The sequence below is a fragment of the Pseudophryne corroboree genome, unplaced genomic scaffold, assembly GCF_028390025.1.
Source record: "Pseudophryne corroboree isolate aPseCor3 unplaced genomic scaffold, aPseCor3.hap2 scaffold_1072, whole genome shotgun sequence".
Taxonomy (NCBI): domain Eukaryota; kingdom Metazoa; phylum Chordata; class Amphibia; order Anura; family Myobatrachidae; genus Pseudophryne; species Pseudophryne corroboree.
In genome coordinates, this window is record NW_026967699.1 from 108,778 (window position 1) to 122,841 (window position 14,064).

The 14,064-nt window shown below is 46.1% G+C and overlaps 1 non-coding gene and 1 pseudogene across 1 annotated transcript; both read left to right on the forward strand.

The window, feature by feature from the left end:
- The first annotated feature begins 8,621 nt into the window (after positions 1–8,621).
- Positions 8,622–8,785, forward strand: LOC134988515 (U1 spliceosomal RNA). Its single transcript, XR_010193959.1, has one exon. It is a non-coding gene; the product is annotated as a U1 spliceosomal RNA (small nuclear RNA).
- A 152-nt stretch (positions 8,786–8,937) lies between these two features.
- LOC134988517 (U1 spliceosomal RNA) lies at positions 8,938–9,092 on the forward strand (annotated as a pseudogene).
- Positions 9,093–14,064: the final 4,972 nt, after the last annotated feature.

Below are 14,064 nucleotides of genomic sequence, written 5' to 3' on the forward strand. Positions count from 1 at the left end.
AATCCACAGGAGAGTCCAATTGGGGTAAGCCATTCCGCGATGATCTTCCTCAGTTGCCGTAAGAGGTTTTCAGCTGTGTGCGTATTCTGGAAAGCGGTGATACAAAGCGTAGCCTGCCTAGGAAAGAGTTGGCGTTTGCGAGATGCTGCTACTGGTGCCGCCGCTGCTGTTCTTGCGGCGGGAGTCCATACATCTACCCAGTGGGCTGTCACAGTCATATAGTCCTGACCCTGCCCTGCTCCACTTGTCCACATGTCCGTGGTTAAGTGGACATTGGGTACAACTGCATTTTTTAGGACACTGGTGAGTCTTTTTCTGACGTCCGTGTACATTCTCGGTATCGCCTGCCTAGAGAAGTGGAACCTAGATGGTATTTGGTAACGGGGGCACACTGCCTCAATAAATTGTCTAGTTCCCTGTGAACTAACGGCGGATACCGGACGCACGTCTAACACCAACATAGTTGTCAAGGACTCAGTTATCCGCTTTGCAGTAGGATGACTGCTGTGATATTTCATCTTCCTCGCAAAGGACTGTTGAACAGTCAATTGCTTACTGGAAGTAGTACAAGTGGGCTTACGACTTCCCCTCTGGGATGACCATCGACTCCCAGCGGCAACAACAGCAGCGCCAGCAGCAGTAGGCGTTACACGCAAGGATGCATCGGAGGAATCCCAGGCAGGAGAGGACTCGTCAGACTTGCCAGTGACATGGCCTGCAGGACTATTGGCATTCCTGGGGAAGGAGGAAATTGACACTGAGGGAGTTGGTGGGGTGGTTTGCGTGAGCTTGGTTACAAGAGGAAGGGATTTACTGGTCAGTGGACTGCTTCCGCTGTCACCCAAAGTTTTTGAACTTGTCACTGACTTATTATGAATGCGCTGCAGGTGACGTATAAGGGAGGATGTTCCGAGGTGGTTAACGTCCTTACCCCTACTTATTACAGCTTGACAAAGGGAACACACGGCTTGACACCTGTTGTCCGCATTTCTGGTGAAATACCTCCACACCGAAGAGCTGATTTTTTTGGTATTTTCACCTGGCATGTCAACGGCCATATTCCTCCCACGGACAACAGGTGTCTCCCCGGGTGCCTGACTTAAACAAACCACCTCACCATCAGAATCCTTCTGGTCAATTTCCTCCCCAGCGCCAGCAACACCCATATCCTCCTCATCCTGGTGTACTTCAACACTGACATCTTCAATCTGACTATCAGGAACTAGAGATGAGCGCCTGAAATTTTTCGGGTTTTGTGTTTTGGTTTTGGGTTCGGTTCCGCGGCCGTGTTTTGGGTTCGACCGCGTTTTGGCAAAACCTCACCGAATTTTTTTTGTCGGATTCGGGTGTGTTTTGGATTCGGGTGGTTTTTTCAAAAAACCCTAAAAAACATCTTAAAACATTGAATTTGGGGGTCATTTTGATCCCATAGTATTATGAACCTCAATAACCATAATTAACACTCATTTTCAGTCTATTCTGAACACCTTACACCTCACAATATTATTTTTAGTCCTAAAATTTGCACCGAGGTCGCTGGATGACTAAGCTCAGCGACCCTAGTGGCCGACACAAACACCGGGCCCATCTAGGAGTGGCACTGCAGTGTCACGCAGGATGTCCCTTCCAAAAAACCCTCCCCAAACAGCACATGACGCAAAGAAAAAAAGAGGCGCAATGAGGTAGCTGTGTGAGTAAGATTAGCGACCCTAGTGGCCGACACAAACACCGGGCCCATCTAGGAGTGGCACTGCAGTGTCACGCAGGATGTCCCTTCCAAAAAACCCTCCCCAAACAGCACATGACGCAAAGAAAAAAAGAGGCGCAATGAGGTAGCTGTGTGAGTAAGATTAGCGACCCTAGTGGCCGACACAAACACCTGGCCCATCTAGGAGTGGCACTGCAGTGTCACGCAGGATGTCCCTTCCAAAAAACCCTCCCCAAACAGCACATGACGCAAAGAAAAAAAGAGGCGCAATGAGGTAGCTGACTGTGTGAGAAAGATAAGCGACCCTAGTGGCCGACACAAACACCGGGCCCATCTAGGAGTGGCACTGCAGTGTCACGCAGGATGTCCCTTCCAAAAAACCCTCCCCAAACAGCACATGACGCAAAGAAAAATAAAAGAAAAAAGAGGTGCAAGATGGAATTGTCCTTGGGCCCTTCCCACCCACCCTTATGTTGTATAAACAAAACAGGACATGCACACTTTAACCAACCCATCATTTCAGTGACAGGGTCTGCCACACGACTGTGACTGAAATGACGGGTTGGTTTGGACCCCCACCAAAAAAGAAGCAATTAATCTCTCCTTGCACAAACTGGCTCTACAGAGGCAAGATGTCCACCTCATCATCATCCTCCGATATATCACCGTGTACATCCCCCTCCTCACAGATTATCAATTCGTCCCCACTGGAATCCACCATGTCAGCTCCCTGTGTACTTTGTGGAGGCAATTGCTGCTGGTCAATGTCTCCGCGGAGGAATTGATTATAATTCATTTTAATGAACATCATCTTCTCCACATTTTCTGGATGTAACCTCGTACGCCGATTGCTGACAAGGTGAGCGGCGGCACTAAACACTCTTTCGGAGTACACACTTGTGGGAGGGCAACTTAGGTAGAATAAAGCCAGTTTGTGCAAGGGCCTCCAAATTGCCTCTTTTTCCTGCCAGTATAAGTACGGACTGTGTGACGTGCCTACTTGGATGCGGTCACTCATATAATCCTCCACCATTCTATCAATGGTGAGAGAATCATATGCAGTGACAGTAGACGACATGTCCGTAATGGTTGTCAGGTCCTTCAGTCCGGACCAGATGTCAGCATCAGCAGTCGCTCCAGACTGCCCTGCATCACCGCCAGCGGGTGGGCTCGGAATTCGGATTTGGGATTTCGAAGAATGCACAGTTCTTTGCTGTGCTGCTTTTGCCAGCTTGAGTCTTTTCATTTTTCTAGCGAGAGGCTGAGTGCTTCCATCCTCATGTGAAGCTGAACCACTAGCCATGAACATAGGCCAGGGCCTCAGCCGTTCCTTGCCACTCCGTGTGGTAAATGGCATATTGGCAAGTTTACGCTTCTCCTCCGACAATTTTATTTTAGGTTTTGGAGTCCTTTTTTTTCTGATATTTGGTGTTTTGGATTTGACATGCTCTGTACTATGACATTGGGCATCGGCCTTGGCAGACGACGTTGCTGGCATTTCATCGTCTCGGCCATGACTAGTGGCAGCAGCTTCAGCACGAGGTGGAAGTGGATCTTGATCTTTCCCTAATTTTGGAACCTCAACTTTTTTGTTCTCCATATTTTATAGGCAGAACTAAAAGGCACCTCAGGTAAACAATGGAGATGGATGGATTGGATACTAGTATACAATTATGGACGGACTGCCACGGTTAGGTGGTATAAAAAAACCACGGTTAGGTGGTATATAATACAATTATGGATGGACGGACTGCCTGCCGAGTTCCGACACAGAGGTAGCCACAGCCGTGAACTACCGCACTGTACACTGGTTGATAAAGAGATAGTAGTATACTCGTAACAACTAGTATGACACTATGACGACGGTATAAAGAATGAAAAAAAAACCACGGTTAGGTGGTATATATTATAATAATAATACAATTATGGATGGACGGACTGCCTGCCGACTGCCGACACAGAGGTAGCCACAGCCGTGAACTACCGCACTGTACACTGGTTGATAAAGAGATAGTAGTATACTCGTAACAACTAGTATGACACTATGACGACGGTATAAAGAAAGAAAAAAAAATACCACGGTTAGGTGGTATATATTGTAATACAATTATGGATGGACGGACTGCCTGCCGAGTTCCGACTGCCGACACAGAGGTAGCCACAGCCGTGAACTACCGCACTGTACTGTGTCTGCTGCTAATATAGACTGGTTGATAAAGAGATAGTATACAATACATACAACAATATACTACTATACTGGTGGTCAGGCACTGGTCACCACTAGTCACACTGGCAGTGGCACTCCTGCAGCAAAAGTGTGCACTGTTTAATTTTAAATTAATATAATATTATGTACTCCTGGGGGCTCCTGCTATAACAACCTGCAGTGCTCCCCAGTCTCCCCCACAATTATTATAAGCTTTGCCTTTTATACATTGATGTGCAGCACACTGGGCTGAGCTGAGTGCACACAGACTGAGTCACACTGTGTGACTGGCTGCTGCTGTGTATCGTTTTTTTTCAGGCAGAGAACGGATATAGCAGAGAACGGATATATTATATTAAAATAAATAAAAGTTAACTAACAACAACTGCACTGGTCACTGTGGTAAACTCTGTCTGACTCTGCACAATCTCTCTCTCTCTTCTAATCTAATTTCTAATGGAGAGGACGCCAGCCACGTCCTCTCCCTATCAATCTCAATGCACGTGTGAAAATGGCGGCGACGCGCGGCTCCTTATATAGAATCCGAGTCTCGCGAGAATCCGACAGCGTCATGATGACGTTCGGGCGCGCTCGGGTTAACCGAGCAAGGCGGGAGGATCCGAGTCTGCTCGGACCCGTGAAAAAAACATGAAGTTCGTGCGGGTTCGGTTTCAGAGAAACCGAACCCGCTCATCTCTATCAGGAACTGGACTGCGGGTGCTCCTTCCAGCACTTGCAGGGGGCGTGCAAATGGTGGAAGGCGCATGCTCTTCACGTCCAGTGTTGGGAAGGTCAGGCATCGCAACCGACACAATTGGACTCTCCTTGTGGATTTGGGATTTCAAAGAACGCACAGTTCTTTGCGGTGCTTTTGCCAGCTTGAGTCTTTTCAGTTTTCTAGCGAGAGGCTGAGTGCTTCCATCCTCATGTGAAGCTGAACCACTAGCCATGAACATAGGCCAGGGCCTCAGCCGTTCCTTGCCACTCCGTGTGGTAAATGGCATATTGGCAAGTTTACGCTTCTCCTCCGACAATTTTATTTTAGGTTTTGGAGTCCTTTTTTTTTCTGATATTTGGTGTTTTGGATTTGACATGCTCTGTACTATGACATTGGGCATCGGCCTTGGCAGACGACGTTGCTGGCATTTCATCGTCTCGGCCATGACTAGTGGCAGCAGCTTCAGCACGAGGTGGAAGTGGATCTTGATCTTTCCCTAATTTTGGAACCTCAACTTTTTTGTTCTCCATATTTTATAGGCAGAACTAAAAGGCACCTCAGGTAAACAATGGAGATGGATGGATTGGATACTAGTATACAATTATGGACGGACTGCCACGGTTAGGTGGTATAAAAAAACCACGGTTAGGTGGTATATATTGTAATACAATTATGGATGGACGGACTGCCTGCCGAGTGCCGACACAGAGGTAGCCACAGCCGTGAACTACCGCACTGTACACTGGTTGATAAAGAGATAGTAGTATACTCGTAACAACTAGTATGACTGACTATGACGGTATAAAGAATGAAAAAAAAACCACGGTTAGGTGGTATATATTGTAATACAATTATGGATGGACGGACTGCCTGCCGAGTTCCGACACAGAGGTAGCCACAGCCGTGAACTACCGCACTGTACACTGGTTGATAAAGAGATAGTAGTATACTCGTAACAACTAGTATGACTGACTATGACGGTATAAAGAATGAAAAAAAAACCACGGTTAGGTGGTATATATTATAATACAATTATGGATGGACGGACTGCCTGCCGACTGCCGACACAGAGGTAGCCACAGCCGTGAACTACCGCACTGTACACTGGTTGATAAAGAGATAGTAGTATACTCGTAACAACTAGTATGACACTATGACGGTATAAAGAATGAAAAAAAAAACACGGTTAGGTGGTATATATTATAATAATACAATTATGGATGGACGGACTGCCTGCCGAGTTCCGACACAGAGGTAGCCACAGCCGTGAACTACCGCACTGTACACTGGTTGATAAAGAAATAGTAGTATACTCGTAACAACTAGTATGACTGACTATGACGGTATAAAGAATGAAAAAAAAACCACGGTTAGGTGGTATATATTGTAATACAATTATGGATGGACGGACTGCCTGCCGAGTTCCGACACAGAGGTAGCCACAGCCGTGAACTACCGCACTGTACACTGGTTGATAAAGAGATAGTAGTATACTCGTAACAACTAGTATGACTGACTATGACGGTATAAAGAATGAAAAAAAAACCACGGTTAGGTGGTATATATTATAATACAATTATGGATGGACGGACTGCCTGCCGACTGCCGACACAGAGGTAGCCACAGCCGTGAACTACCGCACTGTACACTGGTTGATAAAGAGATAGTAGTATACTCGTAACAACTAGTATGACACTATGACGGTATAAAGAATGAAAAAAAAACCACGGTTAGGTGGTATATATTATAATAATACAATTATGGATGGACGGACTGCCTGCCGAGTTCCGACACAGAGGTAGCCACAGCCGTGAACTACCGCACTGTACACTGGTTGATAAAGAGATAGTAGTATACTCGTAACAACTAGTATGACTGACTATGACGGTATAAAGAATGAAAAAAAAACCACGGTTAGGTGGTATATATTGTAATACAATTATGGATGGACGGACTGCCTGCCGAGTTCCGACACAGAGGTAGCCACAGCCGTGAACTACCGCACTGTACACTGGTTGATAAAGAGATAGTAGTATACTCGTAACAACTAGTATGACTGACTATGACGGTATAAAGAATGAAAAAAAAACCACGGTTAGGTGGTATATATTGTAATACAATTATGGATGGACGGACTGCCTGCCGAGTTCCGACACAGAGGTAGCCACAGCCGTGAACTACCGCACTGTACACTGGTTGATAAAGAGATAGTAGTATACTCGTAACAACTAGTATGACTGACTATGACGGTATAAAGAATGAAAAAAAAACCACGGTTAGGTGGTATATATTATAATACAATTATGGATGGACGGACTGCCTGCCGAGTTCCGACACAGAGGTAGCCACAGCCGTGAACTACCGCACTGTACACTGGTTGATAAAGAGATAGTAGTATACTCGTAACAACTAGTATGACTGACTATGACGGTATAAAGAATGAAAAAAAAACCACGGTTAGGTGGTATATATTATAATACAATTATGGATGGACGGACTGCCTGCCGACTGCCGACACAGAGGTAGCCACAGCCGTGAACTACCGCACTGTACACTGGTTGATAAAGAGATAGTAGTATACTCGTAACAACTAGTATGACACTATGACGGTATAAAGAATGAAAAAAAAACCACGGTTAGGTGGTATATATTATAATAATACAATTATGGATGGACGGACTGCCTGCCGAGTTCCGACACAGAGGTAGCCACAGCCGTGAACTACCGCACTGTACACTGGTTGATAAAGAAATAGTAGTATACTCGTAACAACTAGTATGACTGACTATGACGGTATAAAGAATGAAAAAAAAACCACGGTTAGGTGGTATATATTGTAATACAATTATGGATGGACGGACTGCCTGCCGAGTTCCGACACAGAGGTAGCCACAGCCGTGAACTACCGCACTGTACACTGGTTGATAAAGAGATAGTAGTATACTCGTAACAACTAGTATGACTGACTATGACGGTATAAAGAATGAAAAAAAAACCACGGTTAGGTGGTATATATTATAATACAATTATGGATGGACGGACTGCCTGCCGACTGCCGACACAGAGGTAGCCACAGCCGTGAACTACCGCACTGTACACTGGTTGATAAAGAGATAGTAGTATACTCGTAACAACTAGTATGACACTATGACGGTATAAAGAATGAAAAAAAAACCACGGTTAGGTGGTATATATTATAATAATACAATTATGGATGGACGGACTGCCTGCCGAGTTCCGACACAGAGGTAGCCACAGCCGTGAACTACCGCACTGTACACTGGTTGATAAAGAGATAGTAGTATACTCGTAACAACTAGTATGACTGACTATGACGGTATAAAGAATGAAAAAAAAACCACGGTTAGGTGGTATATATTGTAATACAATTATGGATGGACGGACTGCCTGCCGAGTTCCGACACAGAGGTAGCCACAGCCGTGAACTACCGCACTGTACACTGGTTGATAAAGAGATAGTAGTATACTCGTAACAACTAGTATGACTGACTATGACGGTATAAAGAATGAAAAAAAAACCACGGTTAGGTGGTATATATTGTAATACAATTATGGATGGACGGACTGCCTGCCGAGTTCCGACACAGAGGTAGCCACAGCCGTGAACTACCGCACTGTACACTGGTTGATAAAGAGATAGTAGTATACTCGTAACAACTAGTATGACTGACTATGACGGTATAAAGAATGAAAAAAAAACCACGGTTAGGTGGTATATATTATAATACAATTATGGATGGACGGACTGCCTGCCGACTGCCGACACAGAGGTAGCCACAGCCGTGAACTACCGCACTGTACACTGGTTGATAAAGAGATAGTAGTATACTCGTAACAACTAGTATGACACTATGACGGTATAAAGAATGAAAAAAAAACCACGGTTAGGTTGTGCTGCCTCAGTTGAATCTCCTTTACTTGACAGAGATGTGCCTGAGCAGCGGCCCTCCCCAGCCCTATCCCAAATCATACTTATTTTGCATAGGAGATACCATGGTCATGAAGATTGTTCTCCCAGGGTGAGGTTCATTCATTGCATTCTGGGTATGCTGACCCCTGTGATTTCCCCAAATGTGGGAAACTCGACTGCATTATTTGTGGTAGTGGGGGACTGTGTTTGTGCTTTCCTCTGGTCAGCTCTGGTAAAAGCCAGATTTCTGTGTCTCAGATCTTCCTCTAGCCTTGTTCTTCTTTCGAGAGTTCTCTTGTGCTGCCTCAGTTGGATCTCCTTCACTTGACAGGGGGGTGCCCGAGCAGCGACCCTCCTCAGCTCTTGCCCAACTCCTACTTACCTGCCAGGTATGATCAGGAAGGTGCTTCTCCCAGGGCAAGGCTCACCCATTGCACTCTGGGTGTGCTGCATCTGCGATTTCCCCAAATGTGGGACACTTGACTGCATAATTTGTGTTTCCTCTGGTCGGCTCTCATATAATTCAGATCTCTTTGTCTCAGGTCTCTAATGCTAATGGCTGATTAGAATAAATGCCGTGCAGCTGCCTTGCTGCACGGCCAGAGAGCAGGTGAATATCTTAATTTCCTAAAGCCTAGCAACGGGGAATGCGGTCCGCCAGTGGCGTCCCCGTTGCTAGGGTCCGTGCGGCTCAGCGCGCCCGGCGTCTAGCGTTGCTAGGGAGCCGGCGGCTGTACGTGCACGGCATCTCTAGTTGCTAGGCGCCGGGCCGCGCAGACCATCAAGCGGACCCCGGCGCCAAACAGTACCCCCCCCTTGAGGAGGGGTCAAGGAACCCCTAAAGCCAGGTTTCTGAGGAAATTCCCGAAAAAATGCCCTCTTGAGCCTCGGGGCATGAAGATCCTTATCCAGGACCCAAGACCTTTCCTCCGGACCATAGCCTTTCCAGTGAACCAGAAAATACAGCCGATCCCGGGACAATTTGGAATCGAGAACCTTCTCTACCAAGAACTCCTGTTGTCCCTGTACATCTACTGGAGATCTACCCTGAGAGATCTTCCGAGGAAATCTACTGGAAGAAACGTATTGTTTCAACAGGGAACAATGAAACGTATTTCCAATCCGGAGAGATCTTGGTAAACGTAACCGAAAGGCAACTGGGTTGACTCTTTTAATAATAAGAAATGGCCCAATAAATTTGGGTCCCAGTCTAGCTGAGGATTGTCGAAGCCTGATGTTGCGAGTCGACAACCACACCCTATCTCCCACCTTAAAAGTGCAAGGACGTCGGAGCCTGTCAGAAAATTTCTTCTCTCGAAAGGCCGCTTTTCTGAGAGCAAGGTGCACCTTTTTCCAAATGGCTCTGAGATGGGAGGTTAAGGTAAGCGAGGAGACTGAGGAATGATGAAAAAAAGAATTAGCTCTGGGGTGAAAACCAAAAACTGAAAAGAATGGAGACTCTTTAGTGGAGGAATGACAAGAATTATTGTAAGCAAATTCAGCCAACGGAAGAAACTCGGACCAATCATTCTGGAGTTTGGCTGAATACAAGCGCAAATATTGTTTCAATGATTGGTTAACTCGTTCGGTTTGCCCGTTGGATTGTGGGTGGTAACCGGATGTTAACGACAATTTCATCTTCAATGAGGCACAAAAACATTTCCAGAATTGTGCGATGAATTGTGGACCCCGATCAGAAACAATATCAGTAGGCAACCCATGAAGCCTGAATACATGGCGGAGAAACAAAACTGCCAACCCTTGGGCAGAAGGCAATCGGGGAAGAGCAATAAAATGAGCCATTTTACTAAAACGGTCCACTACCACCCATATGACTCGGAATCCGGCTGAAAGGGGAAGGTCAACCACAAAATCCATAGAAATATGAGACCATGGCCTGAGAGGAACATTTAAGGGCATAAGTTGCCCGATGGGCAAGGAACGGGGAACCTTATGCTGTGCACAAACCTGACATGAATAAACAAATTCCTTGACGTCTTTAGAAAGACCAGGCCACCATACTGAGCGAGAGACTAACTCCAATGTCTTAGAGACTCCTGGATGCCCTGAAACTTTGTTATCATGGAATTCCGTTAAAACAGTAACTCTCAAAAACTCAGGGACGTAAAGACGACCAGCAGGAGTAATTCTAGGAGCTTGGTGTTGAAGCTGTTTTAACTGGGTAAATAAATCTTGTGTGAGGCCCGCCCAGATGACCGAAGATGGAAGTATGGGGGTAACAGGATTGTTATTGTGAACCGGAAGAAAGCTATGTGACAGGGCATCAGCCTTAGTATTCTTGGAACCAGGCCTGAAAGTGATTATAAATTTGAAACGCGTAAAAAATAATGCCCAACGTGCCTGCCGGGCATTAAGCCGCTTAGCCGATTCAATGTATTGCAGGTTCTTATGGTCAGTCAATACCGAAATAGTATGTTTTGCTCCCTCCAGCCAATGCCTCCACTCCTCGAAAGCCCATTTTACCGCCAGTAACTCCCGATTACCAACGTCATAGTTGGATTCAGCGGAGGAGAATTTCCTGGACATAAAGGCACAAGGATGTAACTCCAGAGACTCCGGATCCTTTTGAGAAAGGATAGCCCCCACTCCAACCTCCAAGGCATCAACCTCCACCACAAAGGGCAATTCCGGATTAGGATGTCTGAGGACTGGAGCCGAGACAAAGGCTTGTTTCAAGGCCCGGAAGGACAACTCAGCTTCATGCGACCAGTTGGTAGGATCCGCTCCTTTCTTTGTCAGAGCTACAATGGGAGCAACCAGGTCAGAAAAAGAATGAATGAACCTCCTATAATAATTCGCAAACCCTAAAAAACGCTTAATTGCTTTTAAATTGGTGGGTTGCGCCCAACTAAGGATGGCCTGGAGTTTCTTTGGTTCCATGGAAAATCCCTGAGGGGAAATTATGTACCCTAAAAAAGATACTTCCGTGACATGAAACTCACACTTCTCCAGCTTGGCATATAAATGATTCTCACATAACTTTTGAAGAACCAGACGCACCTGGGTAACATGTTGTTCCATTGATTTAGAAAAAATCAGGATGTCGTCTAAGTAAACGACCACGAATTTCCCTAGGAAGTCACGGAGCACATCGTTAATGAGGTCTTGAAAAACTGCCGGAGCATTGGACAGGCCGAACGGCATCACCAGGTATTCGTAGTGACCCGACTGAGTACTGAAGGCCGTTTTCCACTCATCTCCAGATTTAATTCGGATGAGGTTGTACGCTCCTCTAAGGTCAATTTTAGAAAAAATCACAGCAGAACGTAACTGATCAAAGAGTACAGAAATCAACGGCAAAGGATAGGTGTTTTTAACTGAGATCTTATTCAGGGCTCTAAAATCAATGCAAGGTCTAAGCGAGCCATCCTTTTTCTCCACAAAGAAGAAGCCTGCACTTAAAGGAGATTTTGATGGTCTAATAAATCCTTTCTCAAGGCTCTCCTTTACATAATCATTCATAGCCGCAGTTTCTGGCCCGGATAATGCATATAATCTTCCCTTTGGCAATGCGGCACCAGGAATTAACTCAATAGCACAATCATAAGGCCGATGGGGAGGCAGAATGTCCGCATTGCCTTTGGAGAAAACATCAGCAAACTCCTGGTATTCCACCGGAATGAGTTCTGGAATGATAGCTGCTACTCTGACTGGAAACGTGATACATTCCTTATCACAAAAAGTACCCCAATGTGAAATCTCCCCCGACCGCCAATCAATGGTGGGATTATGAAAGGCCAGCCAAGGGTGACCCAGAACAACTGGAACTGCTGGGCAATATGTAAGAAAGAACTCGATTTTCTCGGAATGTAGAGCTCCTACTGTAAGTAGTGCAGGGGGTGTACGGAGAGAAATAATCCCATTAGACAGCGGACTCCCATCTAAGCCATGCATGGTGACACACCTACCCAAAGGTAACTGAGGAATGCCTAAGGCCTTAGCCCAAGTTAAATCCATAAAGTTTCCTGCAGCTCCACTGTCAACAAAAGCCGACACCGAAGAACTGAGGCTGCCAAAGGAAACTTTAACTGGGACTAAAAGGGAGTTATTCGAGGAGATAAGCTGCAGACCTAGGTGAACCCCCTCACAATTCACCTGGTCAAAGCGTTTCCCGACTTGTTCGGACAATTACGAGCAAAATGTCCCTTACCCCCACAGTACAGACAAAGACCAGAATTTTGCCTTCTGGCTCTTTCTTCAGGAGACAGCCGGGAGAGACCCATCTGCATGGTCTCCTCTACGTCTTCAGGAATGGAATTTACACACGGACTTGACCTTACAGGTGCTCCTTTTTCAGCCCTCCGCTCTCTGAGACGACGATCAATCTTAATAGAAAGCTCCATGAGTTTATCGAGAGTCTCAGGAGCGGGGTACTGAAGGAGACTGTCTTTTATAGACTCTGATAAGCCGAGGCGAAACTGACTGCGCAGGGCTGGGTCATTCCAGCCACAGTCGTTCGACCAACGGCGAAACTCCGTACAATAAACCTCTGCAGGATTTCTACCCTGTCTGAGAGCGCGCAACTGACTTTCAGCGGACGCCTCTCTATCAGGGTCATCATACAAGAGCCCTAAAGACTCAAAAAAAGCGTCAACTGACAACAATGCCGGATCCTCTGCTCTTAAACCAAATGCCCAGGTCTGAGGATCCCCCTGGAGCAAAGAAATAATAAACCCGACCCGCTGAGATTCAGTACCCGAGGAAGTCGGTCTTAAACGAAAATAAAGTTTACAGGATTCTTTAAAATTAAAAAACTCTTTTCTATCACCAGAAAAACGGTCAGGCAAATGCATCTTTGGTTCAGGGACTACCCTTGGGGAAGCTCGCAAAAGATCTTCCTGCGACTTCACCCGAAGAGAAAGATCCTGAACCATCTGAGTAAGTTCTTGAATCTGGCTGACTAAGAGCTGACCAGGATTTGGCACTAAACCTGTTGGATTCATGAGGCCGATAAACTCTCACAAAACTGAATGAGAAAAAATTAAACCCCGTTTAATTTTAAGTTTTGGTATGGCCGGTAATAATGTTATGATTCCAGCACTCTGGTCAGAGAAGATCTTATGGCAAGGACTGGAGCACTGGAACGGAATGCTGGGGAAGGGAGCAGGACAGGAAAATAGCCCCTGGCGCCCTAACTCTGTTGTCTTACCCGTGTTGTCAGAAATCCCCTGCGAGACTATGGTTTCTTGAGCCCTTGGCAGCCGCGTTTGAAGGGCGGATTATGTCTGCCCAACTTCGATGCCCCCCGGTCTTAATGAGAGACAAAGGGAAACCCGAGACAGGGTGATAACAAGAGGCCCTCTAACTAAACAACCAGGCCAGGGGCTAAGCAAACTCAAAACTATAATATGTGCGGAGAAACCGCCAGGAAAAAGGACAACCAAAATATCCACTTGTCCAATTCTCCTACCCGGCACCGCCAAGTACCAGAGGGGACTTGTGGAAGCGGAACCCTCCGCAAATGCTCCAAACACAAAATA